The sequence below is a fragment of the Pleurodeles waltl genome, chromosome 2_2, assembly GCF_031143425.1.
Source record: "Pleurodeles waltl isolate 20211129_DDA chromosome 2_2, aPleWal1.hap1.20221129, whole genome shotgun sequence".
In the NCBI taxonomy this organism is placed as follows: domain Eukaryota; kingdom Metazoa; phylum Chordata; class Amphibia; order Caudata; family Salamandridae; genus Pleurodeles; species Pleurodeles waltl.
Genome location: NC_090439.1, coordinates 1,117,762,563 through 1,117,782,257, shown reverse-complemented (window position 1 = coordinate 1,117,782,257; position 19,695 = coordinate 1,117,762,563).

The following is a 19,695-nucleotide window of genomic DNA, read 5'->3' as shown; positions in this document are numbered from 1 at the left end:
ACCTGTGCTGTATCTGCTCTGTGTGTGAGGGAAGCTTGCACTACTGCTGTGCTGTATCTGCTGTGTGTGAGGGAAGCTTGCACTGTTGCTGCCTGTGCTGTATCTGCTGTGTGTGAGGGAACCTTGCACTGCTGCTACCCGTGCTGTATCTGCTGTGTGTAGGGGAAGCTTGCACTACTGCTGTGCTGTATCTGCTGTGTGTGAGTGAAGCGTGCACTGCTGTTGCCTGTACTATATCTGATGTGTGTGAAGGAAGCTTGCATTGTCCCTTCTCTCTGAGGGAGCGTGCACTGCTACCTGTGCTGTATCTGCTGTGTGTCAGGGAACCCTTCATGGTGCATTCTCTGTGAGGGAAGCTTGCATTGTACCTTCTGTGTGAGGGAAGCTTGCATTGTACCTTCTGCGTGAGGCACACTTCTATTGTACCTTCCCTGTGAAGGAAGCTTGCATTGTACCTTCTGTGTGAGGTAAGCTTGCATTGTACCTTCCGTGTGAGGCACACTTCCATTGTACCTTCCCTGTGAGGGAAGCTTGCATTGTACCATCTGTGTGATGGAAGCTTGCTTTGTAGCTTTTGTTTAAGGGAAGATTGCATTGTACTTTCTCTGGGAGGGAAGCTGGCACTGCTGCCTGTGCTGTATCTGGTGTGTGTGAGGGAAGCGTGCACTGCTGCTTTCTGTGCTGTATCTGCTGTGTGTGAGGGAAGCGTGGACTGCTCCTGCCTGTACGGTATCTGATGTGTGTGAGGGAAGCTTGCATTGTACCTTCTGTGTGAGGGAGCATGCACTGCTTCCTGTGCTGTATCTGCTGTGTGTGAGGGAAGCATGCACTGCTGCTGCATGTACTGTATCTGCTGAGTTTGAAGGAAGTTTGCATGGTACATTCTCTGTGAGGGAATCTTGTATGGTACGTTGTCTGTGAGGGAAGCTTGCATTGTACCTTTTCTGTGAGGGAAGCTTGCATTGTACCATCTGTGTGAGGGAAGCTTGCATTGTACCATCTGTGTGAGGGAAGATTGCATTGCACCTTCTGTGTAAGGGAAGGTTGCATTGTACCTTCCCTGTGATAGAAGGTTGCATTGTACCTTCCCTGTGAGGGAAGTTTGCATTGTACCCTCTGTGTGAGGGAAGCTTGCATTGTACTTTCTCTGTGAGGGAAGCTTGCATTGTACCTTCTTGGTTAGGGAAGCTGGCACCAGTTTGTAAATAACTACCTATCCCTCTCTATCTTCCTTTCTGTCTATTCTATGCAGCTCTCACCCATATATATTCACCATGCCACATAATTCCACTACAAAAATACACTCCGTGCCACAAAATTCCACACTGCACAATTCCACAAGTAACAATTAAAATACAAACCACAAATTCCCACTCTACACCACATACATCCTCTACACTCCACACCGAAACACATGAAGGACATTGTCATTTACCACACCTATAGCTCTAACTCTCACAAACGCGAGACCGATTACATTGCAAATGCTTGTTATTTTGCCTTCTTTACTACGTTCTCAAGTGCTCAGTTGTTCAAATTCTCCAGTCCTCGTGTTTAAAAAATATTTTATCTGAAGTGATTAAGGTGTTCTACTTTTTCAAAAATAAAATAGTGTTTTCTGCTGATCGTGTTTTGCATTGCTTATCATGCAAGCTGGAGGAATTTCTATTTTTCCACAATTCTCTTTGGTGTATTTCTACCGTAAGTGTCTTATACTTTTTTTTATTTTTGGCAATTGCTTGAAGGTGTTCAGCTTTACTCCATCGGTGTTGTGTGAGAACTAGACTGTGATACAGGTATTCCCCATGTGACAGCATTTCTCTTTTACCTTGTTGGTGTTACTGGTTGAGGATTTGCAGAAAAGAGCACAGGAGAGAGTCTCCAACCAAGAAAACAAAAGAAATGAAGACTCCTTATTGTGTTCTGGCAAGAAGCTATGTAACCCGGTTCAAGGAAAACTGGACTTGTCAAGCGACACTGCGCAATCTAAGGAAAGTATTCACTGAAAGCGTAGAAGACATTAGAGCTCTCACAAGTAGAGCTTAAAGTTCAGAAGAGAATGCTGTAAAAACCATCATCTTGTGGTCTCCACCACACAGGTCCCATGGATGAAACAACCCACCACCGAGGCAGAACGGATAGGATGCTGTACCACAGCAGGGGTTCTCACACAGAACTTTCAAAATGAACACAGCAGTAGACCTCTTTACCCTCTCGACTAAAAACAGCTGGAAACACATCTGTTACTGTTGTAGGGCTGAAAATAGTCAATTTTCTGGTACATCATAATCTGCCTTGAGCCTCAGTGAATCATATCACACTTTGAGTAAGGGCTACACTCATCATCACTGGAATTGTACACAGGGGAGGACCAAGTTATGCGGAGGGGTTGTCTAGATAAGTCACAAGAAAAGGCAAATTATGCAGGGCAATGCGGCACAATCCGGGGCAGAATCACTTCCTTAGTTTGACATTTTTACCCATGTTAACACTATGTGGGCAAAGGTTTCACTTCATTAGTATCAGTGTAACACCCAAGCGTAGCAACCAGTTATTGAAAAGTTACCTGTTACTGCAGGGGGAAGGGCCTGCTATTGGGTGACAAGACACTGAACACTGGTTTTAGTAACTTAATTAAGTTCAGCTAAAAACATTTTTTGGGGGTAAAATCTGAAAATTATGCTGAAGATTATGTGTCAAATGCTGCAATACCATGATTGTGCAGAAAATGCACCAGAATCACATAGTTCCAGTGGACCTTTGTGTATATCATAATTCACAGAAAGATTTGAATTATAGTTGTGACACTATGATAACAGCTGTCACTCTGAACTATGCAGTTCAGTTATGCTATAAACGGAGCTAAGTTGTGTGTCATAGATCAATTTCTCATAGGGTATCAGTGGAGAGAGACTTTGTTCAAATAACTAATTTATGACAACAAAGAACAAAATGGTACCAGAGTTCATAAACAAATATATTTGACAATATTATAGAGAAAACAAGTAATTAAAAGCAGCATCAAACATAAATCATGATTGTGTTCTAAGTGCAAGGTGAAAACATAGCATTGGTAAAAAAAAAAAAAAACTGTGAACGGTGCAAAGTGAAACACATATAGGAATACTAAACAAATACCGTAAATACAGAGTGGTGATCACCACCGTGTAATATATATATTGTTGCATGAAGAGAGAGGCAGCATGACCCACTGAAGGCTTCACCTCTCGTGAGCCATAGCCTTTTCCTACACTCTACACTCAACAATGGTAACAAATAGCATATTACTCTTGGTGATGGGCCTTTTATAGTTATGATTTATTCTGACTTTCCATTGACGAATAATATTTTTTGATTGCTTATAACTTTAGCGCCATTTGATGAATCACTGTGAAATTGTGCACACCATTAGCAAAACTGGCTAAGGTTTATGTGGCATCTTGGGTTAGCAGTCTAGTGTTTATGAATTAGAATTTAGAGGACATTCTGCTTTGGAATGTATTGTCATGACAGCTGTTGAGAAATTGGCTGGTAAAGCTGTGAAGATTGTTGGTTGGTGCATCTTTACTTCGAAATAAACCTGTTGAACCTCACCTTGTGTGCTGCATCCATGCTTCAAGGGATTACCACATTTTTGGCGACAACACCAATAAATAGATTTTTTCTAACCTGAACCCTCCCTGAAACTGCAAGATATAGATATTGTTTATTGCAGTTCATCACATCTTATGTGTGTTGTTATATCTTCAAGCTTGGCTGCATTTCCCAAGCACAAGAATGTAGACCTCCAAAGTTCTGTTTCCATGTTGTGTTTCAGCTGTGGAGATTCTATGACCAAGGACTGAGTTGAGTCTCAATAAAGTCATTTATGGATTTACTTCTAAGTCTTAATCTTCACGAAATTGGTGACATGCTCCAGCCATGGAACAGGAGCAATCCAGCGGGTGCTTCACTGACCCACAGCCTGCTTTCCAGCTGCGAGCAACTCTTGGAGTTCAATTCCCAGGTTCATGCTTGATGAGCGGCTTCACTCCAGTTTTTCCCTTTGGATTCTGGTACCAGTAGTTCTTTGGCAATGAAATAAACAACACTACAAGTCCCAATAATCAAAGAAAAAAAGCTGGACTGGAGCAACACATCAAGCATGGTTGCATGACATTACCGTGTGTTTCTTTACCACACTCATTTTTACAACGCAGATTTTACATTGTATTCCACTACCACGTATTTACATTCACTCACATGTGAAATACATTTAACATGCAATCCTCAACCAAGCATGATTTTACCACACTTACTGTTACATTATTACAGGGAGTGCAGAATTATTAGGCAAATGAGTATTTTGACCACATCATCCTCTTTATGCATGTTGTCTTACTCCAAGCTGTATAGGCTCGAAAGCCTACTACCAATTAAGCATATTAGGTGATGTGCATCTCTGTAATGAGAAGGGGTGTGGTCTAATGACATCAACACCCTATATCAGGTGTGCATAATTATTAGGCAACTTCCTTTCCTTTGGCAAAATGGGTCAAAAGAAGGACTTGACAGGCTCAGAAAAGTCAAAAATAGTGAGATATCTTGCAGAGGGATGCAGCACTCTTAAAATTGCAAAGCTTCTGAAGCGTGATCATCGAACAATCAAGCGTTTCATTCAAAATAGTCAACAGGGTCGCAAGAAGCGTGTGGAAAAACCAAGGCGCAAAATAACTGCCCATGAACTGAGAAAAGTCAAGCGTGCAGCTGCCACGATGCCACTTGCCACCAGTTTGGCCATATTTCAGAGCTGCAACATCACTGGAGTGCCCAAAAGCTCAAGGTGTGCAATACTCAGAGACATGGCCAAGGTAAGAAAGGCTGAAAGACGACCACCACTGAACAAGACACACAAGCTGAAACGTCAAGACTGGGCCAAGAAATATCTCAAGACTGATTTTTCTAAGGTTTTATGGACTGATGAAATGAGAGTGAGTCTTGATGGGCCAGATGGATGGGCCCGTGGCTGGATTGGTAAAGGGCAGAGAGCTCCAGTCCGACTCAGACGCCAGCAAGGTGGAGGTGGAGTACTGGTTTGGGCTGGTATCATCAAAGATGAGCTTGTGGGGCCTTTTCGGGTTGAGGATGGAGTCAAGCTCAACTCCCAGTCCTACTGCCAGTTCCTGGAAGACACCTTCTTCAAGCAGTGGTACAGGAAGAAGTCTGCATCCTTAAAAAAAACATGGTTTTCATGCAGGGCAATGCTCCATCACACGCGTCCAAGTACTCCACAGCGTGGCTGGCAAGAAAGGGTATAAAAGAAGGAAATCTAATGACATGGCCTCCTTGTTCACCTGATCTGAACCCCATTGAGAACCTGTGGTCCATCATCAAATGTGAGATTTACAAGGAGGGAAAACAGTACACCTCTCTGAACAGTGTCTAGGAGGCTGTGGTTGCTGCTGCACGCATTGTTGATGGTGAACAGATCAAAACACTGACAGAATCCATGGATGGCAGGCTTTTGAGTGTCCTTGCAAAGAAAGGTGGCTATATTGGTCACTGATTTGTTTTTGTTTTGTTTTTGAATGTCAGAAATGTATATTTGTGAATGTTGAGATGTTATATTGGTTTCACTGGTAATAATAAATAATTGAAATGGGTATATATTTTTTTGTTGTTAAGTTGCCTAATAATTATGCACAGTAATAGTCACCTGCACACACAGATATCCCCCTAACATAGCTAAAACTAAAAACAAACTAAAAACTACTTCCAAAAATATTCAGCTTTGATATTAATGAGTTTTTTGGGTTCATTGAGAACATGGTTGTTGTTCAATAATAAAATTAATCCTCAAAAATACAACTTGCCTAATAATTCTGCACTCCCTGTAGTTTTCAAATACTAATTAAAAGATTATTTTAATTGTACAGTGATTGAAGTTACAGAAAAATCCAGCCACAGTCTAACACTGCCTCATACGGTTCCATGTAAATAATATATATTAGCAAAACCTATGAAGTTATAGAATAAATCTTAGTATGTTATTGTAAGCAAATTATTATATATATATATAAATAGATATATTTTTTTTAATTACATTTATGTCGATTACAGGTTTACTACTAGCTTTAAATTTTATATTTTTGGGGAAAGACACCCCTCCAAGTCTCCCTCGACTTGTGTGGTAAAGGCTTGTGTGGTAAAAGTAATTGTGATGTACAAATGTGTTGTAATTGCTTTTGTGGTACAAACTTCATGGTAAAGGCTTTTTCCCATTTGAAGGCCCTAAACATAGGTCCTGAAATACTCCACAGCACCAAGCTGCAGCTAATGTCTCTCTCTCAATCACTGCGTAGTTCCTTACGGTATGAGTCACTGAGCAAGAGGCGAATGCCATGGTCTTTTCATCTGTGGTATGAACCTGGGACAATACCGCTCCTATTCACAGCACTGGCATCCACAGTAAGAATGCTCTTGAGTTTGGTGTCAAAGAAACTAAAACACAAGGGCCCATATTTATACTTTTTTAGCGCCGCATTTTCGTCGTTTTTTGACGCAAAACCAGCGCAAACTTACAAAATACAATTGTATTTTGTAACTTTGCGCCGTTTTGCGTCAAAAAACGACGCAAATGCGGCGCAAAAAAAAAGTATCGATATGGGCCCAGGTGTACAAATCTCATTTTTGTTGTCTTTCGCCCCAAATGAAGCTGCAAGCCTTATGCAATCGTTTCTTTAAATCCACAGTTTTTCCGCAGTTCCCCACAAATTTAGAATAATATTCTATCATACCCAAGAAAGATCTTAGCTGGTCCTTGTCTCGGGGTAAGGTCCCCAGGTAAGTGACCGGGTTTGGGTGCATCACACCACTAGGAATAGTGTTACTAATGAGGGACCGTTTGACATGAATAGCGGAAGGAAGGCGAGTACAGAAATGTTGCCTGTGTGGATGAAATCATTGTGTGAGGACTATTCTGAACCGGCTTTGATGAAGATGGATCGTAGGGTAAATGGAGGTGATTTAGTACAGGTGACATCTGGACACATAGAAAGAGGATTGATGAAATGTTGTGAGCCACAGAGAGTCAAAGAGGTGTATGATTTGTTTGTGGTGTTGGAGAATGGTGAACTCGAAGAGAGTAGCAGTGTGTGGCAAAACAGATGGTAGATGTTTTGATGAAGACGAGGGTTGTAGTGGTTTTATGATGATGGATGATAATAAAAAGTAGTTGAAAGATTTAACGAAGGGGGCGGTCCATCTTCTGTGAGTTTATGCAATAGAGCTATATCAGGGGGAGATGGCGCCCCTAACGTAGCATCTGTAGTACAAGAAAGAGACCTAAGGATGGGGTGCTGGGAGCAAGACACGCAGATTACACATGCCACCTGGGTATTTATCTGCTCCTGTTTGATGAATAATGCTGGAAAATGTATCTGTTCCCCTGTTCATTTTTTCCTACTTCAATTTCTGTTTTATTATTCTATTTTGTATTGTTACCACTCATGGTTTGTTTAAGGAGAGAGGGTGTCTTGTAACTTTATTCTTGGCTGTTTTACCCAAACTTACTAATGTAGTCCTCACAGTTCTGTCTCCATGTGGTGTTTCACGTGTGGGCTTCTGTGGCCAGTCACTTTGGCTGTTGAGCGAGCACCACACTTGGGTTTATTCTCAATAAAGTCATTTGTGGATATACTTCTGAGTCCGCATCTTCGCAAAACGAGCCTTATCTGGGTTTGATTTCTGGGTAATTAAAACAATTTCAGCATTCACTGTGAGAAGTATTTCTACTTGCTGCTTTTATTAAGTAACATGATTCTAGTGTTCCGAGCTCTTTTCTTTCGTGCATGAAGGATAACTATAATCAGTGACCATCTTCTACTTCATTTTTTAGCAGTTTTTAGGCCAGAACACTGATTTCACATTCAGGAGACATCAGTTTCTCAGCAGTTCATCCTGCACTCTTGTACCGGCGTTTCGCGACATCTGTGTGTTTTAAGACCCTCTGGGCTGTTCATCTGTTATGGCAGCTTCCCTGAGCCCCTCCTGGCGTCCTCCTCCGTCACTAAACCGGAAATGATTATCACGCCACATCCGTTCTGCTTCTAGCACAGTCAGTCACTGAGTTTTATTATAACTTTTGCTCCACTTAACTCATCATTTCCTTTCCAGGTGGATCTCAGATAGCTAGTCAGTGCCGGCATTTTATTGTTTATTTTTCATTAAAAAGTTAAATTGTGCATTTTTGGGGGTATTTGCTGGTATTTAGGCCCGTATTTATAGTTTTTTTGTGCTGCATTTGTGTCATTTTTTGATGCAAAAGCGGTGCAAACTTTCAAAATATAATTGTATGTTGTAAGTTTGCGCCGCTTTTGCCTTCAAAAAATGACGCAAATGCGGTGCAAAAAAAGTATAAATATGGGCATTAGGCCCATATTTATACTCTTTGACACAAACCAGCAGGGGCGCTGGTTTGCGTCAAAACTTTTACCGCCGGCCAACGCCATTCCTACGCGCCCTGCGGGCACCTTATTTAAGGAATGACGTTAGCCGGCACTGCGTACTGGTCGGAGGAAAAAAAAATGACTCAAACCAGGCAGCGCCAGCGTAGGTGAAAATGTGGGTTGTGTGTCAAAAAATGATGCAAGTCAGGTTTGAGGCAAAAATCATGTCTCAAACCGGACTTGCGCCATTTTTTGACGCACAACCTCCATTGAAATTACTCCTGTCGTAGCAAAGACAGGAGTCCTGCCCCCTTGCCCAATGGCCATGCCCAGGGGACTTCTGTCCCCTGGGCATGGTCATTGGGCACAGTGGCATGTAGGGGGGCCCAAATTAGGCCCCCCAATGCGACTTTAAAACAATTTAAAAAATACTTACCTCCACTTACCTCTACTTGCTGTTGCTGGGTCCCTCCATCCTTGGGTGTTCTCCAGGGGTGGGCGAGGGTAGCAGGGGGTGTCCCTGTGGGCAGGGGAGGGCACCTGTGGCCTGCTTCCATGGTCTCTGCCCATGGAAGTGAGCCCACAGGTCCCTGAACGTCTGCCCTGACCCAGGCGTTAAAAAATGACTCTAAACGGCTGACAGACAGACAGACAGAGTGGCAGCTGAGAAGAACACAGAGTTTGAGCCCATTCCTTATTTTTTTTTCTCTAAAAAAAAAACACACACGAAGATAAATAAAAGAAATAAACGAAATTGGAACTGGCAAACAGAGGACACACAGAAGCTGCCAACGACACCCAAGGAAAAGGGAGCACGTCAGGACACTGTGAGTACAAGTGCCCCTCCCTTCCCATAACCTGTAGCTACGACGGTAGGACCAATTGGTGAAAAAGGACAAAATAGTTGAGCATATAAACACTTGCAAGAGGCCTGCCTAGCTACGCCCCAGCCACAATGTCAGCAATACCTCCAGTAGAACCATTTGTGGTAGAAGGTGCGCCATCTGCACAAGCGCCAAAGTGGAATGAGTGGGTAGAAAGAGTGTTACTATTCTTTGAGGCCACTAAGGTATCAAATGACCAGAAACGTGCCATGCTCATTCACATAGGAGGAAAGGACATATATAAGATATCAAAGAACCTAGTGGAAGATGCGCCAAAGACACATGCGACACTAATAGCGGCACTCAACCGTCACTTCGAACCCATGGTCAATACAGATTATGAGAGGTTTATATTCAGACAAGCGAGCCAACAGGTGGAGGAGTCCCTAGATGCTTTTCACGTAAGGCTAAGAGAACTAGCGAGTACGTGCAGATTCAATGATGAGACCGAAGAAGTCAGAGGGCAACTAATACAAGGGTGTGCGTCCCTCAAACTCAGGGAACGCATCCTAGAGGAATCCGGAAAATCGTTACCGGACATTCTCCAATTGGGCCGCACGAAGGAGCTGTCGAGAGCCAGGGCTTCACATATGGAGGCAGCCCTACAGCGTCTTATCAAGGAAGAGGTAACTAATGTAGTAATGGCACCCACGAATAGACCAAAACAGAAGGTAAACAAGGCACGCACCCGACAGTGTGGATATTGTGGTGGAGTGCCACATAAAGCATCTGAGTGTCCGGCAAGAGGAAAAATATGCTAGAGTTGCGGAAATATGAATCATTTCGCAAAGGTTTGCCGGTCCAAGAACACTCGAGGTGCGTCTGTCAATGTTGCACTTGAAGACGCCCCTCCAGACAAATCGGAGCGGGGGAGTGATATGGATGATGATGAAGCGGTTATCCATGTCGTCCACTCTTTGTTTGCTGTCAAACCTACCAGCCATCGTCCAGCACAACTTCCAAAATGCCAGATCCTGTTGGGCCAGCATGAAATGGTCGCTGTAGTGGACACGGGAGCATCCATAAACTTACTGGCAGCAGAAGAATACTCCAGAATGTTGCCGACTCCAGCCCTGACTAAAGCAAATGTCAAAGTGTACGCATATGGGCAAAGTACCCCTTTGGCTTTGAGAGGCATGTTCCAGACCATCATCGCCCATGGATCGCACTCCACTTCCGCCAAGGTCTATGTAACGGAGGGAGGAACTGGTATGCTGTTAGGTTGTAAGGCTGCCGAGGAACTAGAAATTGTGACGTTCGCGCTCAGCATTCACCAAGAATCTGTGACTGAACTAGTATCCCGATATGAAGGAGTGTTCAATGGCATTGGGTGTCTCCGAGGCCGAGAGATCAAGCTCCACATTGATCACACAGTACAACCGGTAGCCCTTCGACATCGGCGGGTGGCGTTCCATCTTCGACCCCAAGTGGAAAAAGAGCTGGAGAAGTTGGAGAAAGCAGGAATCATTGAGAAGGTCTCTGGACCCACCCCGTGGGTCTCTCCCATTGTGGTGGCTAGGAAACCCAAGCAGCCCGGTGAGGTGCGAATATGTGTGGACATGCGTCTCCCCAATGCTCTAATCAAGAGAGAAAGACACCTGACCCCTACGATCAATGATATATTGGGAGAGCTCAGTGACTCTGGGTGTTTTTCAAAATTAGATCTCCGATCTGGATACCACCAGCTGGTATTAGCCAAGGAATCCCGATATATCACGACCTTCTCTACGCATGTGGGGCTCAGAAGAAATAAACGGTTGAGCTTTGGGGTGTCCAGCGCTGCAGAAGTGTTCCAAAATGTTATCCAGGAGTTGCTGGTAGGGTTACCTGGAACTATCAATGTCATTGATGACATTCTTGTCCATGCGCCAACTGTTGCAGAACACCACTCCCGGCTACAGAGGGTTTTGCAACGCATTCAGGATTCTGGACTCACTCTGCACCGCCAAAAGTGTGAGTTTCTCAAAGACAAAATAAAAATTTTTGGCTACACGTTTTTGGCGAGTGGGGTAGCCCCTGATCCTGCGAAGGTCAATGACATTAAGAAGACGCCCCCTCCTACCACTATCACTGAGGTTCGCAGTTTTTTAGGGATGGTAAATTACTGTGGCCGATTTATTAAGGATTTGTCTAACTTAACACAGCCTCTACGAAACGTCTGAGCCATGGAGGTGGGGATCCCCTGAGCAAACGGCTTTTGACAATATCAAAGACGCATTGTCCAGTGAAACCGTGTTGAGATATTTTGAACCAAGAAAAAGTACCAAGATTGCTGTTGACGCAGGGCCAAAAGGTTTGGGTGCTGTTTTGTTGCAAGAACAAGGAGAAGGAATGTGGTCTCCTGTTGCGTATGCCAGCCGGTCACTCACTGAGATGGAACAACGTTATTCGCAGATAGAAAAAGAAGCGATCGCTGTACACTGGGGCTGTAAGCATTTTCATATATATGTATATGACCGTCCGTTTATTGTGACCACCGACCATAAGCCATTGCTTCCTCTGTTCAAAGGAACTGCTTCCAAGCCACAGCCGAGAATTGAGAAGTGGATGCTACAACTCCAGGACTATCAGTGCCAGTTAGAATATCGCCCGGGGTCTGAAAATCCCGCTGACTATTTGTCAAGGTATCCCAGAGCTGCTTCCGCTGTTGAGGTTGAAGAAGCGCAAGAGACGGAGGAGTATGTCAGATATGTCACAGATCGGTCCCGGCCCATGCCTATGACTATGGATGAAATTCTGCAAGAGACCAAGACGTATGAGTGTTTGCAGAAAGCTCTTGGGGCAGTGCAGAATAATCAGTGGCACAGTATCAAAGGACAGCTGCCTTTGTTGAACAAGGAATCTCAACGCATCATCGGGAGTCTGTATAATGTCAAAGATGAACTCACCTCTGACTCTCAAGGGTGCCTGTTGAGGGGAAGTCGTTTGGTCATTCCCTCCTCCCTTACCAACAAGGCTGTTGAGTTGGCCCACAATGGGCACCAAGGGATGGTTAAAACAAAAAGCCGCCTCAGGTCAAAAGTGTGGTTTCCCCTTATGGACGAAAAAGTGGAGAGCTTAGTAAAGTCTTGCCGTTGGTGTCAGGCTACTGGTGAATTGAATAGGCCAGTTCCCATTGAAACGGAACCTTCCCCAACAGGTCCCTGGGTATCCGCTAGTTTGGATTTTGGCAGTTTGCCCGATGGACGCCACACTATGGTCCTCATTGATGATTTCTCAAAATATCCTGAAGTAGAAATTATTCCTGCCCTCACGGCTGATGTGGTTATTTCGAGGCTCGAAAAAGGCCATGGCCACTCATGGTCTCATAACTGAAATAAAGACAGACAATGGGCCACCTTCCCAAAGCAAAGAACTGGCGGAATATCTGAAAGTTGCAGGCACCCGTCATCGCCGGATTACCCCGCGTTGGCCTCAAGCGAACGGTGAGGTAGAGCGATTTATGCGGACTTTGAAAAAGGTAATTAGAATTGCGGTAGCCGGGGGTCAAGCAGTTGAATATGCCATATTTTCGTTACTACGGAATTATAGACAAACCCCCCATTCCACCACCAGCCGGGCGCCAAGTCATGTAGCATTTGGGAGGGCGTCGGTTGATGCTATTCCTCATCATTCTTCCTGGATCCCTCCTGCTCTGGCCCTCGATTTGGTTTAGGAGAAAAGGCGGGTGTCTAATCAACGGACCAGCCGTGCTCGACGGGCGACTGAGTCTGATATCCAAGTGGGCGATCAAGTACTGCTTAAACAGACCCTGCCTGGTAGTAAGTTTCGTACGCCTTTCAGTTCGGTCCCGTGGACAGTTGTTCAAAGGAATGGCTCTGCTGTTGTTGCCCAGCGTGGTAGTGATACAGTTACCCGCAATGTGTCGTTGTTTAAGAGGATCCACTGTTCTGGAGATCGTCAAGATGATGGATTTGGTGACACTGATGATGGTGGTCCTGGGTTTTTGGGGACTGAAGTCGAAGGTTCGACAAGTGATTCCGATGTTCGGGATGGTGGTAATCCTGCTCCTGTTCCGATGGATCAATTGACTGGTGGACCGGCCCCCGAAGTGGTGTCCCAGCGTTCCGGGTCTGCTAGATAAGGTTTGCGGAGTAATCCCTGTCCCTCCGTCCGCCTTCGTGATCATTTGTGTGACTGATGGTCAAATGTGTTGTGTGGTGTTTTATCTTTTTGTGTTTTTGGAGGAATGTAGTGTCGCTGGTCAATGATGTAAATGACCAGTCGACACTGTGCAGTGGAAAGGGGGGTGTTTTACTGTTATGTAATTATTGTGGTGAAATCCCCGGATGTTTCCGAGGGATTTCACCTCTAGTTTATTGCGCTTTTGGTTTGCTCCGTGGCTTTGGCCCGGAGCTATATAATAAAGAGAGGCGTGGTCGGGGCAGGGAGAGCTCGCCTGAGTCTGAGACCCGTGCTGCCGGGCACTCGCGACGCCAAGGCCCTGCTCGGCCACGCCGACATCCGTGTCGCGTATGTTTAATTTGAAACGCGTCGGAACCAGCGGTCATTGGTGTAGCCCTTATTAGGGCTACAACAGCACACGCAGTCCAGCAGTTTGTAAACGGCCAAAGACTTTATTGAGCTTATTTTTAACAAATAACCTGCCCGGTTTCAGTGTGTATGCTTAGTGTTTTGAACATATTATTGAAGCAAATATAAAACTACAGATTGGTTGGCGCTTGCAAACTTCAGTAGATTGTTCACAAGTGAGTTTAGGGTCGAATATTTCTCTCGCTGCTTTTACGTTCTAACTGGGCTGTCTTGTGTTAGCTCACCACCAGAGGTCGCTGTTGCATCGTTAGACACATCCTTGGATCCCACGTTCCTTTTTCTCGGCGTGATGTTTTCCGTTCATGAGAGGGAGGGTGGAACTCGGAGGGGGCGGGGCAAAAGCCAGGTAATTAATTGCATCACTTTGGAGTGCCTTGTGATATGCCAGTATTATTCAAACTGAGGGATTGCCACACCTTTAGAACAGGGTTGGATTGGGGGCAAAAACAGAGAATTGTCCACATTCATGAATGAAGATTTTTTTGGGGGGGTTGAAAGGGCATAGAAGGATACACACAGTGGCCATGGTGCGGGGGGGGGGGGGGGGGGGTTGGGGGGGGGAAGGGGGAAGAGGAGGATATCACTGAACAGGATTCACGATCTGGAAAATTAGGATAGTATGCAAAGCTCCCCGACACCCTTACACAGCGCCAAGACCACGCTGTTATGTAAAACCCTGATAAATGAAAAATGCACAGCATGGCTGAGTAAATTGGGAACCTGTCTGAGGACTGTAGCATATGAGTTAGGGCACAGTACCCCACTTCTGTGACGGGCAGGGGAGTCCCTCCGGTGTGTTTGGGGTGTTACACCCCCTAATAAGTGTATTTTCTGCTAAATAGTTGGTGACAGGTGCTTTCCCTCTCTTAGCACCCATACTGATCATCCCGCTTCCCACTGCCCCTTAAGCCCTCTCATGCACCATGATTGTTGTTTAATGTATTTTAACATTATACGCCAGTGTGACTGTTGGAAAATCTGAAGCTCCCCCTCCAGCCTTACTGACCAAGCTACGCCCCTGGTGTAGGGTGACCAGATTTTGAGGCGCAGGGACAGGTCAGACATAAAAGAAAGACTAAAGACTTTACACTCACTTTTGTATCTGGCCTGTCCTGTTTTTTTGCGTAGCTTTGTGAATGTGTGCCTATACACGTGTGTTTTTATATATATATATCTATATATATATATATATATATATATATATAGATATATATATATATATATATATCAAAACAAATCCCTTTCAGGGTTAGAGTGCCGCATAAATTATGCAAAAAAAGAGAATAGAGAACTCTGGGTAGTTCCCAAGTTTAGGTGGAGAGCAGCTCTAGTAAGGAGCACCCTGCAACACCAGCGACACTCTAGATTTGCTCACCTCAAATGTCTGTTTATCTAGCAAAGTTTTTAAGCATTGGATCAGCACAGTGCTATCCACGCCGAGCTAGATAGTGACAAAGTCTTTTGTCATTTGTAAAGCAAAGTCTTTAAGCATAGGTTTGACACAGTGTCAACCTTGCCGACCTATAAAATGACAAAAGCCATTTACCACTCCAGGCACAGTATTACAGCTTTGGACTGGTAAAATACCATCCAAGCCAACCTGGGATGAGTAAAAGCAACCCCTGACACGTGTTTCGCTCTCATTAGAGCTCATCAGAGAGGTTTAGCTTTGTCCAGACACAAGCGAGCACAAATGCGGCACTCTAACCCTGAAAGGGATTTGTTTTGACTTACACTGGGTGCTCCCTTGTGTCTGGACAAAGCTAAACCTCTCTGATGAGCTCTAATAAGAGCGAAACACGTGTCAGGGGTTGCTTTTACTCATTCCAGGTTGGCTTGGATGGTATTTTACCAGTCCAAAGCTGTAATACTGTGCCTGGAGTGGTAAATGGCTTTTGTCATTTTACAGCTCGGCAAGGTTGACACTGTGTCAAACCTATGCTTAAAGACTTTGCTGTACAAATGGCAAAAGACTTTGTCACTATCTAGCTCGGCGTGGATAGCACTGGGCTGATCAATGCTTAAAAACTTTGCTAGATAAACAGACATTTGAGGTGAGCAAATCTAGAGTGTCGCTGGTGTTGCAGGGTGCTCCTTACTAGAGCTGCTCTCCACCTAAACTTGGGAACTACCCAGAGTTCTCTATTCTCTTTTTTTGCATATATATATATATATATACACACATACATACATACATACACACACATTTACAAGACTACACATATAAAATTAGCTATGGCTTGACCTCCCACCCAGCAACCCCCCAACTCGCCCCCACCCACCTCTCTCTGCTCCCCACTCCGGGACATTTATGTGATAATTTGACCTTCGTCCCAAAAACCGGGACATTTGTTTAAAATTAAGAGAAGCGTCGGGACACCGGGACAATCCTCTAAAAACCGGGACTGTCCGGGGAAATCCGGGACATCTGGTCACCCTACCCTGGTGGCTCGGCCTGGTGCCCGCGAAAGGAACAGACGAAACCAGAGGCAATCGTAGTCTGCAGTCTAAGACTCCCATTGTCCCTAGTTTTATCCTTTCCTGTTGCGGACACCAGGCACACAGACTGGGTGGCACCTTTATTAGGACAAGTGTGGGACGGGTTGGTGATAGGAATTTTTTGAATCCTCATAGATTCAGGAACTTTCCCTCAAAGAAATTAAAGGAAAAATTGGTATTTTTAGCAAAAGTTTGAGGTTTGCAAGGGCTTCTGCGACAAAAAGTCCCATGATCTATGAAGGCACACCACAATGAACCTCCCCAGCTATCGGTTTTCAGAAAGGCCTGGGTTTGATAGGTTACCCTGGGTGGCAGGCAATCCCAGGCCCAAAATCTGAAGCTACCAACATTGTTAAAAAAAATGCAGTCATTTTGAGTTGAAAAATTTCACCTATGCATGTTGTTATTGGGCCATTACTATCCCATGCTCTGAACCCACCATGGAAGTGTGCTACTGTTTTTAGTGGGAGATGTGTGGAAATGCTAAATAGCAATCTGTAAGTTCCCAAGATTGCACAACTTCCTGTCACAGAAATGTGAGCAAAATGTGTGTTTTTAGCCAAAGTTTCAGGTTTGCAACTTCTTCTGAGTATGCAGACATTATGAGATCCATGCAAGTCACACCATCCTAAACTCCTGTGTGTGTCTAGATTTCAAAAACATTTAGGTCTGATAGTTTATCCTTGGCGGAGGGTGAGCTAGGTCCCTAAATCCCTATTTAACCACATCACCAAATCGGATCATTTTTCTCTCAGATTTTTTTTTATCTCCAATCTGTTGTTTGGGAGGATTTTGTGTGGTGGCCACCAAGCCCAGCACAATTTGTATTGGGGAGAAGTGTGGAAATGGGGGGGGACAACAGGGAAGAGAATTTTGTGGATCACCTCAGCTTCCAGAATATTCTCTCACAATAACATGAGGATAATGTTGTGTTTTTAGCCAAAGTTTCACTTGATGCAAAGCCTTCTGGATAACAAAAAGCTTTGTGAGAACCACATGTGCCACATCACCCTGTACTCGTCTTGGTGCCTGGTAGAAATATGTTTAAGCAATTTAAAGATTAGGATTACTTTTAGATTACCTTTGGATTACTTTCAAATTACTCTTGGTTAACATTCAGATTACTGTTGATTAACTTTGTTTAAGACCATTTTATACCCCTAGTGGGCACAGTCCCACCAGCCAAAACAAAAGTCCAAACAAGCTTTCCCAAGTGTTGGAACCCTTGGTGCACTGCTCCTGCAGCTCCCCCTGTCCATTTTGGCTCTGGTTTGGTGGTGGCCCCACGCTGGGTAGGGGCCTAGACCCCGGCTGGTGTCCCACAAGGCATGCTGGGAAGGCCGCATATTAGATGAGCGGTTTCCCTGCTGAGCCGGCGAGAGCCGGGGAGAGCCGCATTGCCGCCCGAGCTGGAGTGCTGCCTTGGGGGTGCATGGTCCCCACACTAGGTAAGTGCTCCCTCTTTGGGTGTCGGCGCGGGGAGCCCACCCCTGGCCGCCCCTGCCGGCTCCCCGCAGGAGCCGGCCTTTTCTGGGATGTCTGCCCACTCCTGCAGGCAGACACGTGCAGGGCTGCGGCCGGGCCACCTGGGGGAGTGCAATGGCACTCCCCCCTCCTCTGCAGGTTTGGGGCTCCGGGATGGGGTCCGGGGCCCGTCTTCACCTTCGCGGCGAGTTTGACAGCGCTCCCCGACTTACTCCTCTGCATGGGGCCCCAGGGTCCCTCTTGTGATTATCATGGGGGAAGCAACGGCACCCCCGACTGGCTTCTGGTGGGGCCCCAGGATGGAGTCCGGAGCCCCCAGGTTCAACCTTCATGGCGAGTGCAACAGCGCTCCCTGGCTTCTTTTTCAGCTGTTGGCGCCTTTCACAGCCGGCAGCCATCTTGCAGGGGTGCGCAACGGCGCCCCCCAATCATCCTTCTTCACGGGGCCCCAGGATGGTGTCCGGGGCCCCTTTTCGCCATGTTCATGGGGAGTGTGACAGCACTCCCCAACTTTACTTCGGCCGCAGGGGGCCCCAGGAAGGGGTCCGGGTCCCTACCCACTGCGGCAACGGGCGTGCGTGATGGCGCTCTCCCCATCAGGTTGAATGGGCCAGGGATTCACGGGCCCCGGGGTGGGGTCCGGGGCCTCTTCTTCTTCCATCCCCGGCACCTCTTCTTCCAGGTGCAGCCACTGGGCCCTGGCCCACCCTGGGGGCACAGTCTGGAGCAGCGGCAGAGCCCCACGAGCTTCGTTGCTGCCTCTAGAAAGGTCAAAGGTCGCAATTATTCTCGCCTTGATATCTCTGGCCCCCAAGGGCCGATTTTCATGATTCCGGCATAATTTCACTCCTGGTGACAAGCTTTTGCCACCGGGAGCACTCTCCTTAGGCCTCCTGGCCAAGAACAGTCTCAGATTATAGGGAGCCAGTCCCACTGACTCCCTGCGCCAGCCTTTCCTCTGGGTGCCCTCTTTCCCTTCTGGGCAGCGCGCTTTCCTTGCGCTAGCCCAGTCCTTCCCCCAACTAGTCCTTGTGGGGGGTAAGGGGACCAGCTTACCTGGCCCTGGCATGTGCCTCACTGGCCTGAGGTCCTTCCAGTTGTCCATGATGCCCGTCTACAGTCCCAGTGTCCAGCAGTGAAGCACAGCCAAGAGAGAGAGCTCTCCCCTGTGCAGGACCTTTTAAGTGGGGGCGGAAGTGTCCAGCAGGTCTGCACGTCTGGCCTATCCAGATGTGCCACATCACTTCCTTGCCCCCGTCCCCTCCTTCCTGTACAGTCTTCTGGGATAGCTCAAAATGGCATCATCCAGGAGTTAGCTGCCACATGTACTCTGAGTGTCTCAGCCCCTCCTCCCGGACATTCCTCCCAGGTCCTCTCCAGCCTGCTGCTAGCACGGAATGACAGCTGGCTGATTGATGCAAGGCCCTGCTCAAGCAACTGGAGAGAGCAGTAATTGTCCCAATCCTGAATTGAGTCAGAGAAAGATGACATCCATGGATGACCCATAAGTTGTACCACATGCTCTTGTACCCTACTGCATCATTCTTTTCTAACAGGTTACAGTGTACTTTGGTGTGACTCTGGTCTCGGTGGACCCCAAAGAACTGGAGTTGCACCCTAGGCCCTCCTTTCTCATTGACATTTAATGGAGTATCCCCACAATGCAAATACCTTAAGCACCCTGACATTGGCATTTAACTGGGTGCCCCTACAGTGAAAAGACAGTAAGCACACTGACTCTCCCCCACGTGTACACCCCTCTCATGAGACCTACTCCAGGTCACCACCCACTCTGCATAGTTCCTCCTGCACCAGGCTTACCTAAGCGTAGTTCTTGGGCTGTGCTC